General features: G+C 43.8%; 1 protein-coding gene and 1 non-coding gene across 2 annotated transcripts in view; both read left to right on the top strand.

Annotated features, from left to right (window-relative positions):
* RAI14 (retinoic acid induced 14) overlaps window positions 1–15,749 on the top strand; it is a 154,141-nt gene that overhangs the window by 39,382 nt on the left and 99,010 nt on the right. The gene's annotated exons all lie outside the window — the stretch shown is intronic.
* Window positions 1,703–1,809, top strand: LOC136390176 (U6 spliceosomal RNA). The gene has a single exon (XR_010748611.1). It is a non-coding gene; the product is annotated as a U6 spliceosomal RNA (small nuclear RNA).

The following is a 15,749-nucleotide window of genomic DNA, read 5'->3' as shown; positions in this document are numbered from 1 at the left end:
TGTAGTATTATTTATATTATTGGGAAGTGGAGAGTAAACTGTATTTTGGAGGAGTACGCAAATAAATGATGTTACTTGCATAGAGAAGAATGTTCTGGGGACATTAAAAATGTTAAGCTAAAAAATTATGCAGCAACTGGGAAAGTGCATATAATAAATTAAGTGTTGAGAGATTCAAGTTACAAAATTGTATTGCATTATAATTACTGTAAGGTATTTTTCCCCGCCGAGAAGGAAGGAAGGGGCCGTAGCCACGAAGTGTGGAATAGCAAAGGCTTTATTTAGTACAGCGCATCCCGCCTGACGAGGTCCTCTGGTCCCGGGGACAGAGGCCAGAGGAGTCACACGGATTAAACTGCGTGAGAGATATTTAAAGGGGTCCTCTAGGGTGGGCAGGCAAGCTGATATGACGTGGTGAAATCTCACTGGCTGACGGACAGTTGCTCTTTTCCCAAGGACCTCTGGGAAGTTTCTTTTGGCGCACATGGTTGTGGGCGGCCCTAGCCAAGGTTCCTGGGTCTGAGTTCCTCACGTGGCCTTCTTCTATTATCCACCGATCTTACATTCCAATCTTTTTGTGTTAATTAGGGGCGCCGCTTATTCATCTGGCTACTTCCTGCTGATTAGGGGCGTCGTGGGGAGGGGGAGATCGGAAGGTGGTGGTTTTGAGGGGAGTCGGGAGGAACATCTGTTTGGCTGTGGATGTGGTCCTGTAAGAATTTTAAAAAGAGAGGAGTAATAGGAGGATTTGCAGGGTCCAGCCTTTTGGTGAGCTGGAGATGGGTAGAGTCCAGTGGTTTCGACTGCCACTGGTCCTGCATGGAGGAAAGTTTGAGGCTAAACTGTGTGCCAGGAGTGGCTTACGAAGGGGGAAAAACTGCATGTCAGGAGTGGTGTGCAAAGAGGAAAAGAAGCGGGGGTCCCATCCATTCCCACAACCGAGACCTGTGAGGGAACTAGAGGTCTAGAGTGTGATGGCAAAACAGAGAAGGTAACCTGTGTGTCCACAAGAAATGAGATGGACTTACCCACTAGTTGCAGCATACCCTGGGTTCTCTGAGTCCAGGCCGTGTCCTAGGAGTTTGAGCAATGCGCCCACCTGGCTGCTAGCTTGGCCTTCCCATCTGGGTGGCTCGTCCTCCACGTGGAGGCGCTGAGGAAAAGCCTTTTGCCCAAAGGGGCAATTGCTCCGCCAGTGACCGGGCTGCTTGCAATTAGGGCAGGATTTAGTGGGCAGCCGCAGGCAGGGGCCCTGTCGGGCACAGTGGTCCTGCTTGCCACACTTAAAGCAAGCTCCTGGTGGGGATTTTCTTTGCAGCCCAGACTTGGGCCGGGCACCTCTTGTGCCTTGCCCCTGTTGCTCTGCCGGCCTCAGGGCTGCCACAAGAGTCTGGGTTTGGAGAGTTACCTTCTGCTGCATGTGGGCCTGGCGAACAGCCTTGACTTGTTCCTCTCGACTATTAAAAACCTTAAATGGGCCTGACCTGTGGTGGCACAGTGGATAAAGCGTCGACCTGGAAATGCTGAGGTTGCCAGTTCGAAACCCTGGGCTTGCCTGGTCAAGGCACATATGGGAGTTGATGCTTCCTGCTCCTCCCCCCCTTCTCTCTCTCTGTCTCTCTCTCCCCTCTCTCTCTCTCTCTCCCTCTCTCTCTCCTTTCTAAAATGAATAAATAAAATTAAAATTAAAAAACAAACAAACGTGCTCGCTTCGGCAGCACATATACTAAAATTGGAACGATATAGAGAAGATTAGCATGGCCCCTGCACAAGGATGACACGCAAATTCGTGAAGCGTTCCATATTTTTTTATCTTTGAATATATGTATCCTGATTTATTGATGTCGCCCCATGAAAAATAAAATTAAAAAAAAAAACAAAAAACAAAATAAAACAACAAAAAAAAACCCCTTAAATGCCATGTTCATCAGGTCTTGGATAGGGGTTTGGGGGTTAGAATAAGAGGAGGGGGGTTCCTGGGGAGCCCAGCACCTAGATACGGCCAGAAACACTGGAGCCAGAGGCAGGACAGGGCCAGGCCTTCCTGTAAGAAGATTAGGGTTGGGTGTCCTGCAAACCGCTGTAAGGGCCAATGGCAGGCTGAGAATGACCTGACGGAGAAGGGGTTTAAGAACACAGTGGAGAAGGGAGGGGCCCCTGACCAGCAGGGGAGGAGGAAGAGAGATTGGTATTTTCAGATGAATGAAAAACAGGATCCAGCGAAGGGAGGAGAGGGGGCTCTTGGAGGGAAGAGACCTGAGTGAAAGAGGTCCACAAAGGGACCAGAGAGGGGTCCTGAGAGAAGGGTGCCCCCGGGGGTCAGGCAGGAGGGGAAGAGAGTTGAGAGGTGGGCGAAGGATAAAAGATTAGGAGCAGAGGGTTTAGGTGAGGTTTCTCTGGCCAAGAAAAGGCCTGCACGTAGAACAGGCGGCACAGAGATTAGGACGGGAGTGCGAATAACTAGAAGCCCTGAGTGTAAGGGATCTCTAACCAGTTCTCAGCTTTTTTGGCGATAGTTAAATTGGTGAGGGTGTTAAAACCAAAAGTCCCTTCAGGAGGCTACCTGGTTTGATTATCCAGTGAGTTCTGTGGCCTGGCCACAGCAGAGAAGAAGAACAGTTTCTTCTTCTTTAGGGAGGGAGAGATTTCGGATAAAGCAATTCCAGGAGTGTTTTTGGATTAGTTTTAGATTCCTGTGCCCCCACCGCCGCCCTCAGTTCTCGGAGTGGTCAGAGATGAACACTGGTGTTCCAAAACTCAAGCTCCGGCCAAGGACGGATAGGTAAAGTGGATGTGCTCGGGACGTCTCCACGGGCACACACGCACTTGGAACAGAAAGAGGTTCCTGACACAGCTGTGGTTTCGGACAGGGAGTCTTGGTGGAAAGAACTGAGCAGAGGTTGGAGGCAGGGGACTTACTGCACCTTGTGCCGAAATGGGTGGAAGGTTGGAGACCCTGGTTCTTTCTTGGAGGGGAAGGGAAGAGGAGCGGTCCTTGTGGACTTCAATTCCTCCCGGGTTTTCAGCAACAAAATGTAAGGTATTTTTCCCCACCGAGAAGGAAGAAAGAGGCCATAGCCACAAAGTGTGGAATAGCAAAGGCTTTATTTAATTTAGTACAGCGCATCCTGCCCGACGAGGTCCTCTGGTCCCGGGGACAGAGGCCAGAGGAGTTGCACAGATTAAACCACATGAGGGATATTTAAAGGGGTCCTCTAGGGTGGACGAGCTAATATGACATGGTGAAATCTCACTGGCTGACGGACAGTTGCTCTTTTCTCAAGGACCTCTGGGAAGTTTCTTTTGGCGTGCTTGTTTGTGGGCGGCCCTAGCCAAGGTTCCCGGGTCTGAGTTCCTCACGTGGCCTTCCCCCATTATCCACCAATCTTACAATTACAGTAATAGAAAACAAATGTATATGCTGGCTATCAACACTTCTCCCTAGAGGAGTACTGAGGAATAAAAGGACTAAATGTTTCACTTTAGGGATGTTCACAATGGTGATACTTTTAAGTATATAAGAACCAGAAACCATGTAAGTACATAGTAAAAAGATTGGTAGAATGTATTTTGGGGTACATATTACAAAGCCATTAAAAATGTTGCAGACGACGTGTTGAAACTATGCCAACACAATATATTAAAAGTAAAAATTAAAAAAAGATATAATCACCTTATAATGTTGCAGACATCTATTAAAGAAAGCTTTTATATTATTATTATTATTAAATGATAAAAGCAAGTTCTAAACATATTTGTGATATTTGAAGTGTTTTTAAACTAGAAAACATTCCAGATTCTATAAACAGGAATAAGAGGTTTCCAAGGATAAATCTAAGTTTTGTGGATCCTGAGGTTTATGCAAAAATATACAGGAATCCTTTTAAAAATAGCAAAAGGTTTTACTTTACGAATCTTACTAAAACAAAAAATGTGAGCACATTGCAAAGCTTTGGAAAGGACCCACACAAGTGAGGGGACACTGAGGTTTAAGCTTCAATAGCTTGGGATAAAGCAGCCTCTGGCACCTGGGTCTGCATTTTTGCATCCTCTGACCTGTAAGTAGTATTTGGCACAGCTCAGATTCCAGCAGTTACCTTCTAGGCCCTCCGCTGATGCAGTTGCAAGCCCAGTAAATTGTCTAAATGAGCTAGATTCTTAGGAGAACTTGTAGCAGGTTTTTTGAGTATATTTTTCTTCTAGTTCAGTCATTTTCCAAGTCCAATGCCTGGAAAATCAGCATCCTGGGTTCTTGTTAGAAATGCAAATTCGCCTGACCTGGCGCAGTGGATGAGGTGTTGACCTGGAATGCTGAAGTTACTGGTTCAAAGTCTAGGGCTTGCCCTGGTCAAGGCATATAGGAGAAGCAGCTACTACAAGTTGATGCTTCCTGTTCATCCCCTCTTCTCTCTCTCTAAAATCAATACATAAAATTTTAAGGAAGAAAGGAACGGAGGGAGGGAAGGAGGGAGGGAGGGGGGAGGGAGGAAGGAAGGGAAATTTTTGGACTCGCCCAGATTAACCTAACCAAAAATTCAGGAAGTGGGGCCCAGCAAAGCTCCCCACCCCAGATGATTCTGGTACAAGCTAAAGTTGAAGGTTTAATCTGCTCTGTAGTTAGTTATCAACCTTCACTGTAAGTGACTACTACCTGACAAGCTTTTCCAACTGCTGATGACTAAGATCCACCCCCGAGATTCTTTGTCTTGTTGCTGCTTGGGATGCTCTGTTCAGGAATGAGACATGGTTTTCTCGAATTATTTTTATTTACTTGCAGCAAGTAAAGAAGACGGGATTCATATTCAAAGCTCTGTCTTTGGAAGGGAGGCTTAGCCATTGCTTAGTTATACTATTTGGTCCATTGTATGTTGATTTCTTTGCAGTTGGTTATACTTACCAGGTTGGGTTCCTGACTGGTTCATTCTGTTTATAGCTGTGTATGGCCAGCAGCCACGGCCACCATCACAGCCACCTGGCCCATGCAAGTTCGCATTAGATTAGGACTGACGGTAATGAAACAATGGAGCCAATAACTGGTGGGCCATTAGCATTAATCCTAGCTCGCACCGGCGGGCAAGTAAAAACACACACTGGGCTCTAAAACCTGCTCATTCAGTGCTCACAAAGCTAATGACTTATCCGAGTTTCCTAGAATCAAAGGTTTCTAGCTCACCAGACTTATTCACCTCTGTTCCCCATCTCCTTCTCTCTGCACAAACTGGCCTCTTCAGCATTCCTCCATCTTGGCTGCCTCTCCTGGCCTCCTCCATGTGGCCTTAACTGCTCTCCTCTCTGCTCTCCTCTCTAATGCTAATCTAAGGAACTGAGAGAGCAAGCTCCCTGTCTGCCCCCATTTCATAGTGTAGAAATCAAAACCTTTAATCCAATATACAAATAAAGAAGTCTCTGATACAAAGTCACTTATCTGAGGCATAATGGGATTCCTCATGCGAGTGCACCACCCCACATCAAAAAGGGTGGGAAAAGCTGTCCTAAAACCAAGCCCCAGGCTACAAGGATCCTACCTGCCCACAGTCCACACCCAACACACATTAATACAATCATGTTCATCCCAAGCAAGAAGGGCAACCGACATCATCACTTGGGCAACAGGCTTCCACGTGGGCAGAGCCATCATTAACAAAGTGAGTGTTGGGCAGATAAAATATATTATGCTCACTTTGTTAAAGAGGCTGTTGCCCAGGTGATATTAATGTGTGTTGAGAATCCTTGTAGCCTGGGGCTTGGTTTTGGGATTAAGCCTTTCCCACCCATTTTGATGTGGGGCGGTACAATCCAATCATGCCTCAGAAGTGTCTTTGTATTAGAGACTTCTCTATTATGTATATTGGATTAAGGGTTTGGATTTCTACACTATAAAATGGGGGCAAAACGAGAGCTTGGCTCTTGGTTCCTGAGATTATCATTAGAAGAGAGAGCAGAGGAGAGCAGAGAAAGGCCATGTGAAGGAGGCCAGGAGAAGCAGCTAAAATGGTGGAGTGCTGAGTGAGATGCCAGTTTGTGTAGAGTTTGTATCTGGGATAAGGAAGGAGATGGGGAACTGAGGAGAATAAGGCTGATGGGCTAGAAACCTTTGATTCTAGGAAACTCGGATAAGTCAGTGGCTTTGTGAGCACTGAATGTGATTGGGTTTTGGAGCCCAGTGTGTGTTTTTACTTGCCGCCGGGTGCAAGCTAGAATTAAAGACTATGGCCCACCAGTTTGTGGCTCCGTTGTTTCTTTACCCACTGTCCGAATCCAATGCGAACCTGCATGGGCTGGGCCGCTCTGATGGTGGCCCTGGCCCTGCCTACTGGCTTTACAGTGAGCATAATATTTATATATTTTATCTGCCCAACAAAGCTGGTCCACAGAATGCTGTGCTACATTTTAACATGTGGCAAGAATAACATTTTGTGAGGATGGCACTTGCTTGGAGACTCTGTCCTATGTCACACTATTAGAGAGAATGTGTGTCACCACTTCAAGTGAAGGATTTATAGATATGGCACTTGGAGTAACAGCGGAGAGCTGGACACGTGAACACACAGTTTGTGTGCTTTGTCTTATCTGCCTTTTTCTAAACTCTACAAGGGAATCAGCATCCATAATTACTTCACTAGCTGGGCAGTGTTTGTGTACAGAATCCAGAAACTGTCCCCTAAGAGTTTAAGTTCATGCGTTAGTTTGTTGTAAAGTACCGTTTCGCTGGGATTATATAGAGATATCAAGTCCAAATGAATTTTTAAGGAGTTTTATTAAAAGGAGGAAATTTAATATGCCAGCCACATATGGCTAACATGGGGCATAGTTGACCCAAATCATGTGTGCGCCTTGCACAGCCCTGAGGCAGGTTATATACCTTTGATCACGCACAGATTGGTGGGAAAAGGGGGAGGGGGAGTAATGACACAATTCATTAGCAAGCTTATAATATTTGTCTATAGGATTTATAAAAAATATTCCTATATATCAAAACTTATAAGGTAATACAATAGCAAAAAATGTTGCTTTTCATATTAAAAGATGTTGGGCAGATAAAATGTATTATGCTCACTTTGTTAAAGAGGCCGTTGCCCAGGTGATATTAATGTGTGTTGAGAATCGTTGTAGCCTGAGGCTTGGTTTTGGGATTAAGCCTTTACCACCCTTTTTGATGTAGGGCGGTACAATCCAATCATGCCTCAGAGAAGTGACTTTGTATTAGAGACTTCCCTGTTTTGTATATTGGATTAAGAGTTTGGATTGCTACACTATAAAATGGGAACGAAGTGGGAGCTTGGGCTCTTGGTTCCTGAGATTAGCATGAGAGAGCAGAGAAAGTAGAGCCAGCAGCAGAAGGAGGCCACGTGGAGGAGGCCAGGAGAAGCAGCCAAGATGGTGGAGTGCTGAGTGAGATGCCAGTTTGTGTAGAGTTTGTATTTGGGATAAGGAAGGAGATGGGGAACAGAGGTGAATAAGTCTGGTGAGCTAGAAACCTTTGATTCTAGGAAACTCGGATAAGTCAGTGGCTTTGTGAGCACTGAATGTGACTGGGTTTTGGAGCCCAGTGTGTATTTTTTACTTGCCCAACGGGTGCAAGGTAGGATTAAAGGCTATGGCCCACCAGTTTGTGGCTCCGTTGTTTCTTTACCGACTGTCTGAATCCAATGCGAACCTGCAAGGGCCGGGCTGCCGTGTTGGTGGCCCTGGCCGTGGATACTGGCTTTACAAAAGACATTTCTAAATTTTTCAGTGTTTATTTGCTATTCCTTTGTCTAGAGGTATATACATTAACTATACGCTTTCAAGATGGGGCAGGGAGCCTACATGACACCAGGGAATAAGCTTGTGAATGGCCCATCGAAGAGGAAAGAAAGAGAAAGGAAAGTGGCTTGCCTTATCTCTCCCTCCCCTCCCCACACCTGGCTAGGTGTTTACCCTGTTTCTCAGAGGCGGGGAGGGGGAATCTAAGTCTCCCAGCACAAAATCTCTTTACAATAATATAGTGTTGTTGTCTATCCTGAGTTGGTGCAAATCACACACATATTCACAAAATCATAGAAAATCATATTTACAAAGTCATATTCACAAAAGTATAGAATCATATTCACAAAATCTCTCTGTATGCTTAGCCCAAATTATAAAATGCCCTTTAAGCTTCCTAGTAAAAGGGGTTTTCCTACACAGTATGTTTCTGCAAGCTAGGAAATTTTCACATTCCTTTCTTTTTATTCTCTACAGGAAGGAGAGGACAAGAAACCTAGCTATTTTCCCCAAAATATTAATATTAATTTTCTATTCTTTGGTAGCTTACCACAAGTTAAGCTCAAATTCTGTTTACTCTGTTGACTGTTTCTGACCTCTCTGTACTTCTCTTTCCTCCTCAGTAAAATGGAAATCTTAAAAAGTCCCTCCCTCCTAGGACATTGTGAGGACTAAGTAAGAGAAAAATGCTCAAGATACTTGTTGGGCAGATAAAATGTATTATGCTCACTTTGTAAAAGATAACGCTGCCACGTGGAGGCCGTTGCCCAGGTGATATTAATGTGTGTTGGGAGCGGGCAGGATCGTTGTAGCCTGGGGCTTGGTTTTGGGATTAAGCCTTTCCCACCCTTTTTGATGAGGGGCGGTACAATCCAATCATGCCTCAGAGAAGTGACTTTGTATTATAGACTTCCCTATTTTGTATATTGGATTAAAGGTTTGGATTTCTACACTATAAAATGGGGGCAGAACAGGAGCTTGCTCTTGGTTCCTGGGATGATTAGCATGAGAGAGCAGAGGGAGCAGAGCAGAGAGCAGATAGAGGCCATGTGGCCAGGAGAAGCAGCCAAGATGGCGGAGTGTTGAGTGAGAAGCCAGTTTGTGCAGTTTGTGTAGGGAGAAGGAAGGAGATGGGGAACAGAGGTGAATAAGTCTGGTGAGCTAGAAACCTTTGATTCTAGGAAACTTGGATAAGTTGGTAGCTTTGTGAGCACTGAATGTGATTGGGTTTTGGAGCCCAGTGTGTATTTTTACTTGCCCGCCAGGTGCAAGCTAGAATTAAAGAAAATGGCCTATCAGTTTTTGGCTTCGTTGTTTCTTTACCGACTGTCCGAATCCAATGCGAACCTGCATGGGCTGGGCTGCTTTGATAGTGGCAGCCGTGCCTACTGGCTTTACAATACTCACTTCCCTTTTCCAAATACTTCTAATTCTATCCCCAGTTATAGACCTCATGTATCAAGTTTATTTGAAAAAACAGTATTTCTTTCATTTTTGTATTCCATCAGCTGAATTTTATAAATGTTTTAGTAAACAAAGAAATGATTTTTAGCTCCTGATGGACTGATTTCAACAGTTGTTTATTGCCTGATTTATATTCCATGGGAAGTCAGAAACAGAAATGCCTCCTCCTGTGAGGGCGGGACAGGAAGTATACGTTAGACACGTGCCGTGCCAAGACACGTGCGCCGTGTCTGCTGAGCAGCCAAACGTGGCTAGAGCCACTGAGGAACGGAGTTCTTTATTTCATTTATTGTAATAAATTTAAATTTAAAAAATAGACACTTGGCTCAAATATTGGTAAAGTTTAAGTTTGAAACAAACTGAATATGTGAATTTCTCCAATTGTAAATTTTATGAAATCTAAACACACGTATATATTTCCAGTAAAAATGTAGCATCAGAACTGAGATGTAATATAAGTACCTATATACAGGATTTTGAACACTTACTATGAAACAAGAATGTAAACTATCCTGTTTTCACATTGTTTATATGCTGAAGTGATAATATTTTGGTTGTATTGGGTTATATAAAATATATTGCTCACAAAAATTAGGGGATATTTTATTGCTTCATATTCATTTGGAAATATCCCCTAATTTTTGTGAGCAGTATATTATAAATAATTTCATCTACCCTTTTCACTTTTTAAAACATGGCTATCAGAAACTAGAAAATGTAACTTGCATTGTATTTCTCCTGGATAGTCATTAGTCCCTGTTGGGCAGATAAAATATTATATATTATGCTCACTTTGTTAAAGATGGCTCTGCCCACGTGGAAGCCTGTAAAGCCAGAAGCCAAGGCCAGGGCCAGCATCACAGCAGCCACCTGGCCCATGCAGGTTCTGATTGGATTCGGACAGTCGGTAAAGAAACAACGGAGCCACAAACTGGTGGGCCATAGTCTTTAATCCTAGCTTGCACCCGGCGGGCAAGTAAAAACACACACTGGGCTCCAAAACCCAATCACATTCAGTGCTCACAAAGCTACTGATTTATCCGAGTTCCCTAGAATCAAAGGTTTCTAGCTCACCAGCCTTATTCTCCTCAGTTCCCCATCTCCTTCCTTATCCCAGATACAAACTCTACACAAACTGGCATCTCACTCAGCACTCCGCCATCTTGGCTGCTTCTCCTGGCCTCCTCCACGTAGCCCTTTTCTGCTCTCTGCTCTGCTCTCTCCTCTAATGATAATCTCAGGAACCAAGAGAGGGCAAGCCCCCGTTCTGCCCCTATTTTATAGTGTAGAAATCCAAACCTTTAATCCAATATACAAAATAGGGAAGTCTATAATACAAAGTCACTTCTCTGAGGCATGATTGGATTGTACCGCCCCACATCAAAAAGGGTAGGAAAGGCTTAATCCCAAAACCAAGCCCCAGGCTACAACGATCCTGCCTGCCCCAACACACATTAATATCACCTGGGCAACGGCCTCCATGTGGGCAATGTTATCTTTTACAAAGTGAGCATAATACATTTTATCTGCCCAACAAAGCCCATTGCCCAGGTGATATTAATGTGTGTTGGGGGCGGGCTGTGGGCAGGCAGGATCCTTGTAGCGTGGGGCTTGGTTTTAGGACTAAGCCTTTCCCACCCTTTTTGATGTGGGGTGGTACAATTCCATTATGCCTCAGATAAGTGACTTTGTATTAGAGACTTTCCTATTTTGTATATTGGATTCAAGGTTTTGATTTCTACATGATAAAGTGGGGCAGACCGGGAGCTCTCTCTCTTGGTTCCTGAGATTAGCATTAGAGGAGAGAGCAGAGAGGAGAGCAGAGAGAGGCCACATGGAGACCAGGAGAAGCAGCCAAGATGGCAGAGTGTTGAGTGAGAAGCCAGTTTGTGCAGAGTTTGTGCAGGGAGAAGGAAGGAGATGGGGAACAGAGGTGAATAAGTCTGGTGAGCTAGAAACTTTGATTCTAGGAAACTCGGATAAGTCAGTAGCTTTGTGAGCACTGAATGAGTGGGTTTTGGAGCCTAGTGTGTGTTTTTACTTGCCTGCTGGGTGCAAGCTAGGATTAAAGATAATGGTCCACCAGTTTTTGGCTCCATTGTTTCTTTACCATCTCTCCGAATCTAATGCGAACCTACATGGGCCAGGCTGCTGTGATGGTGGCCGTGGATACTGGCTTTACAGTCCCTATCACTAAAAAAAAAATTGAAAAAGTAAACTTCACATCTGTAGACTAAAGCTGAAAAGTTATCTCAGTCATTTCTTTACATGAGCACAATCAAGCCTGAGTGTTCACTCTTGGGAGCTACCAGTACACTTAAATTTACCTTTGTGGGACCAATTTATAGCCACTTTCCTTTTTTCTTTTGATGTATACAAACAAGGTCAATTTGAATAAGTAATGTCCTACTGTATTTGCATAAGTTTTTTGCACTCTGAATTTAAGGGGAATTTGAGCTGTAGCTGCGTTTAACAACACTAATTTCAATATGGAGCATCTCCATGAGGTGCCTTTTTTTTAAATGCCATGATTTGGGCTTTCATGTGTTTTTCCTGAGTGTTCTGGTAGCATAGGAATGAAATTGTTCTGTCCCACATTTTTCTCTGTTTGTACAAGGGAGTTACCGTTCCTGGAACTCGGATTTATCACCACTTCCTTATTTTTTTTAATGCCTCGAAGACACTTTTTTTGAAAAGGGACTTGACCCCTACATAATTCATACATTTCCTTGAAATGTTAAAAATCACTCGCTTGGGCCACCTGGGATTTAAACATGACCCATAGAATGTGTATATCTTCCCATATTAAAAGTTACTCATTAAACTGAGCACAGTGAAGAATATTTTTTAATAAGGTGAACATAAATATAATGTCACTTAAGTTTGTTTTCTGCCTTTATATGGTTTTTCTTGTATTTGGTGGGCCCTTACTCGAAACATCTCAGGCAGATAAGGGATTTGAAGCAGATATTTAGACACTTATGTGGACGTGTTAAAGATGATACCTGAGCCCTGGGGTCGTGGACTTGTGGAAGAAATTTTTCATTTCAGAAGGACATTGCTTTGGTGTTGGGCCTGTTGTGCAATCATGTGTATCACCGGGGACTGCAAGCTCTTTCTTCCTAATCTGTGTCATTCACTCTGTTGCGGGCTCCTATTACAGCAGCAGCGTTTTCCTCAGCTTGAAAGGCTGGGTTATCCATGCCATCTTATGGGCACAGAAGTAATGCTTGTGCCCCCTCTGCACACGTGGTTCTTTGACCTTGAACTTGGTAGTGTGATCGTATTTCATGAGAAGTATCCTCTTTCCAGTCCAGAAAAGCTTTCCATCCTCTTCGTAGGAGGCAGGAACTCCATCAAGGTCCCCAGCTCTCACTGACACCCCAAGCCCCGTTAATTAGAACACAGGAAGAGATGATAAATATGTAAAACATGAGGCCAGAGGGCCTGAGAGGCTGGCCAATGTTTTACTGTTTCTGCGTTTACTGATCTTAGTGCTTCCAATTAGGTGTGTGAGATTCCTGCAGGTTGGCGCACCTCCCCGGGTTGCCACCTGGGTAAAATAAATGCTCTCATTAAGCCTTTCGGGTCTGCATTTCCTGTCCAGGTCTCTTTCCAACCCCTTGCGCCCCCATCCATCTCTGTATCCACTGGTAATTGCTTCTGTAAGAGTCTGAAAGCAGTGCGTTGATTTTTACTGGAGCTGTGTAATGCCCCGTGGGCATCTTGAGAAACAAGACACACGTTTTAATAGCAGTGTGTTCAAGTCTCCCTCACAACCTAGTCAGAATGTGTCTTCTTCCTCTTGCCCATGAAATTTTCATGTAGTCTGTACTAATTAGAGACAAATAGAGAGGGAAGAATGTGTTCCTGTTGTGTACAGTAATTACAATGACCTTCCCTTGAAATATGCAAGTCTTTTTTTTCGTGTTTCCTTAAGCACAAAGCAGAACTGTAGACAGGAAATCTCCAAGTCTCTGACCTCCCTGAGGGAAAAATCAAAGCTTTGAAAAATGGTGAAAGGAGGAAGAAATTGAGATAGGAGCAGGAAGAGAGAAAGAAAAGAAGAGAAGGAAGGGCCTTTCATGTTTTCTATGGCTGCTTTACTTAGGAATTTGTATTTGTTTCTGAGCAGCTAAGGAATGGTCTTTTCAAGAAAGGAGGTAATATAAAAGCTAAGCTGCCCCTGAGTTTTATCCACATATAATTGAAGATATAATTTAATCCACTTTTTAGAACCATAGTTAAGCAATACAACAGCTAAGTAGAAAGAAACTTAAATGTTTTTAAGAGGTTTGCAGAGTTCTGATTGTGTAAACATGTCAGCTGTTAAAACAAGTATTTATTTTGCCAGTTGTCAACTAAAACAAAAATACTTTTCTTAAGCTCATTCAGAACATATTTCATAGGTGGTAGGTATCTTTGGATTTAGGTACTTAGATATTTTTGCCAAGTTGCAGTGGTGGAAATATCAGTAGCTTTTATTTTAACACGTGATAAAATTTTACTTTCTATAGAACTGTGGGGGCTGGGATTAATATTTATATAATGCCACAGATAAAATTAGATGCCTGAGAGCCCGCCTGGAGCCATATAGTTAAAACTTTGCCAACCAAACAATGATGGTACAATTACATAAAATTTAGTTTTTAAAGTCAACTTTCAATATCAATGGTTTTTAGTGTCACTTTCACACAAGATAGGTTTTCCTATTTCTGAGTTTTGGAGGGTTTTCCTCTCCTCTATTGATTTTTTTTTTTTGATAGGAAGGGAGCGGGAAGGGAGAAAGAAAGAGAGAGAGAAGCATCAACTGCTTGTTCCACTTAGTTGTACATCCGTTCATTGCTTCACTTATGTGTCCTGACCTGTTGAACCAATGACCTCGAGGTCGAGCCAGCACCCTTAAGATCAAGAAGTGCCCTTAGGATTGAGCCCTAACTGGGGCTTGAACCAGCAACCTTGGGGTCTACCTGGCACCCTCGGGATCAACCCTGTGAACTTGGGATCAAGCCCGCCACCTCGGCGTTCAGGAGGATGCTGTATCCACTGTACCACCGGCCAGGGCCTTCTATTGATTAAAAAAAAAAAATCTTTACTCCTGTCATCTGGGGTAGTTGTTTTCAACTCTCACTTGGCATTTAAAAAACCTGGTGAACTTAACAAACAAACAAACAAACCTTTTATTCTTCCTCATTCCACCTGCCTCCAAACCAACAATCAAAATTTCTGGAGAGGAGCCTGGGCTGAGTATTTTTAAGACTCTTTGGGAGATTACCCTTGAGCAGAAACTGTTTAGAACCACGGATCCAGGGTGACAAGCGATCACATATGAGGAAGCAGTGTTGTAGATCATCCCAATCAGAGGGGCATCGGAATGAACTCCCTCCATCTTCCTCATTCCCCCCCTGCCCTGCCCTCCCTCAGGTAACAAGTGGAAAATCTAGTTTTCAAATCCTCCTGGAGAAAGCAAATATAATTTAAAGCCTGCATTTAAATGAAATTTTAATTATTTTCAAGTGGTCTTTTGCAATTCTTTTGTTCTGTATTTAGACTGAGCTGTGCAGGCAAAATAGCTTCTGTCTTAGACCAGGGACATTGAATTTGACCTTGGTGAAGAAATAGATCCTCCCTAACCCGTTGTATTCATTTGCTGGAGCTGCCATAACAAAGTACACTAAGTCCTCATTTGACATCATTGATAGTTTCTGCTACTTTAAGTGAAACAGAATAGAATGAAACCTTTTTTTTTTTTTTTTTTTTTTTTACCATAGACTGATATAAATAAGAGTTAAGTTCTTAAAGACATTTCATCAACATTATATATAACAAAACTATGAAACTGGTGAACAAAACTTGACTCCAGGACCTACTGTACCGTAAACTGGACCATGGCTCAGAACAACAGGAATTGATTGCTGCAGATTTGGAGGCTAGACGTCTGAAATGGAGGTGTCAGCAGGGCCAGGCTCGCTCTGAAACCTGTCTTCCTTCTTCCTAGCTCCTGGTAGTGTGCCAGCAGTCCTCAGCTGTCCGGTTTCTAGAGGCATCACCCCCCTCGTCTGCTCTCACATGGCGGTCTTCCCTCTGTGTGTCTGTCCCTGCCCAACTTTTCATAAGGACAGCAGTCATATTGGATTAGGGCACACTCGATTGACCTCTGTTTAACTTAATTACCTGTAAAGACCCTATTTCCAAATACAGTCATGTTCCAAGGTGCTGGAAATCAGTATATCTTTTTTCTTCCTTTTAAAAAAGCACTTCATTTAGACTGCTCGGAGGCAAAAAACGACACCAGAATGTTTCAGTCGATTGAACCTCGGTTTGGCAACCTAGGTACTTGAGTTCTGGCTAAGAAAGAATTGGGAGGCAAGACACCAATACTAGCAAAAGTTTTCATTAGAAAGCCACAGAAGGGCCCTGGCTGGTTGGCTCAGTGGTAGAGCGTCGGCCTGGCATGCAGAAGTCTCGGGTTCGATTCCCGGCCAGGGCACACAGGAGAAGCGCCCATTTGCTTCTACACCCCTCCCCCTCTCCTTCCT

This window comes from Saccopteryx leptura, chromosome 1 (assembly GCF_036850995.1).
Source record: "Saccopteryx leptura isolate mSacLep1 chromosome 1, mSacLep1_pri_phased_curated, whole genome shotgun sequence".
Classification (NCBI taxonomy): Eukaryota; Metazoa; Chordata; class Mammalia; order Chiroptera; family Emballonuridae; genus Saccopteryx; species Saccopteryx leptura.
This window is presented reverse-complemented; position numbering and strand designations above follow the sequence as displayed.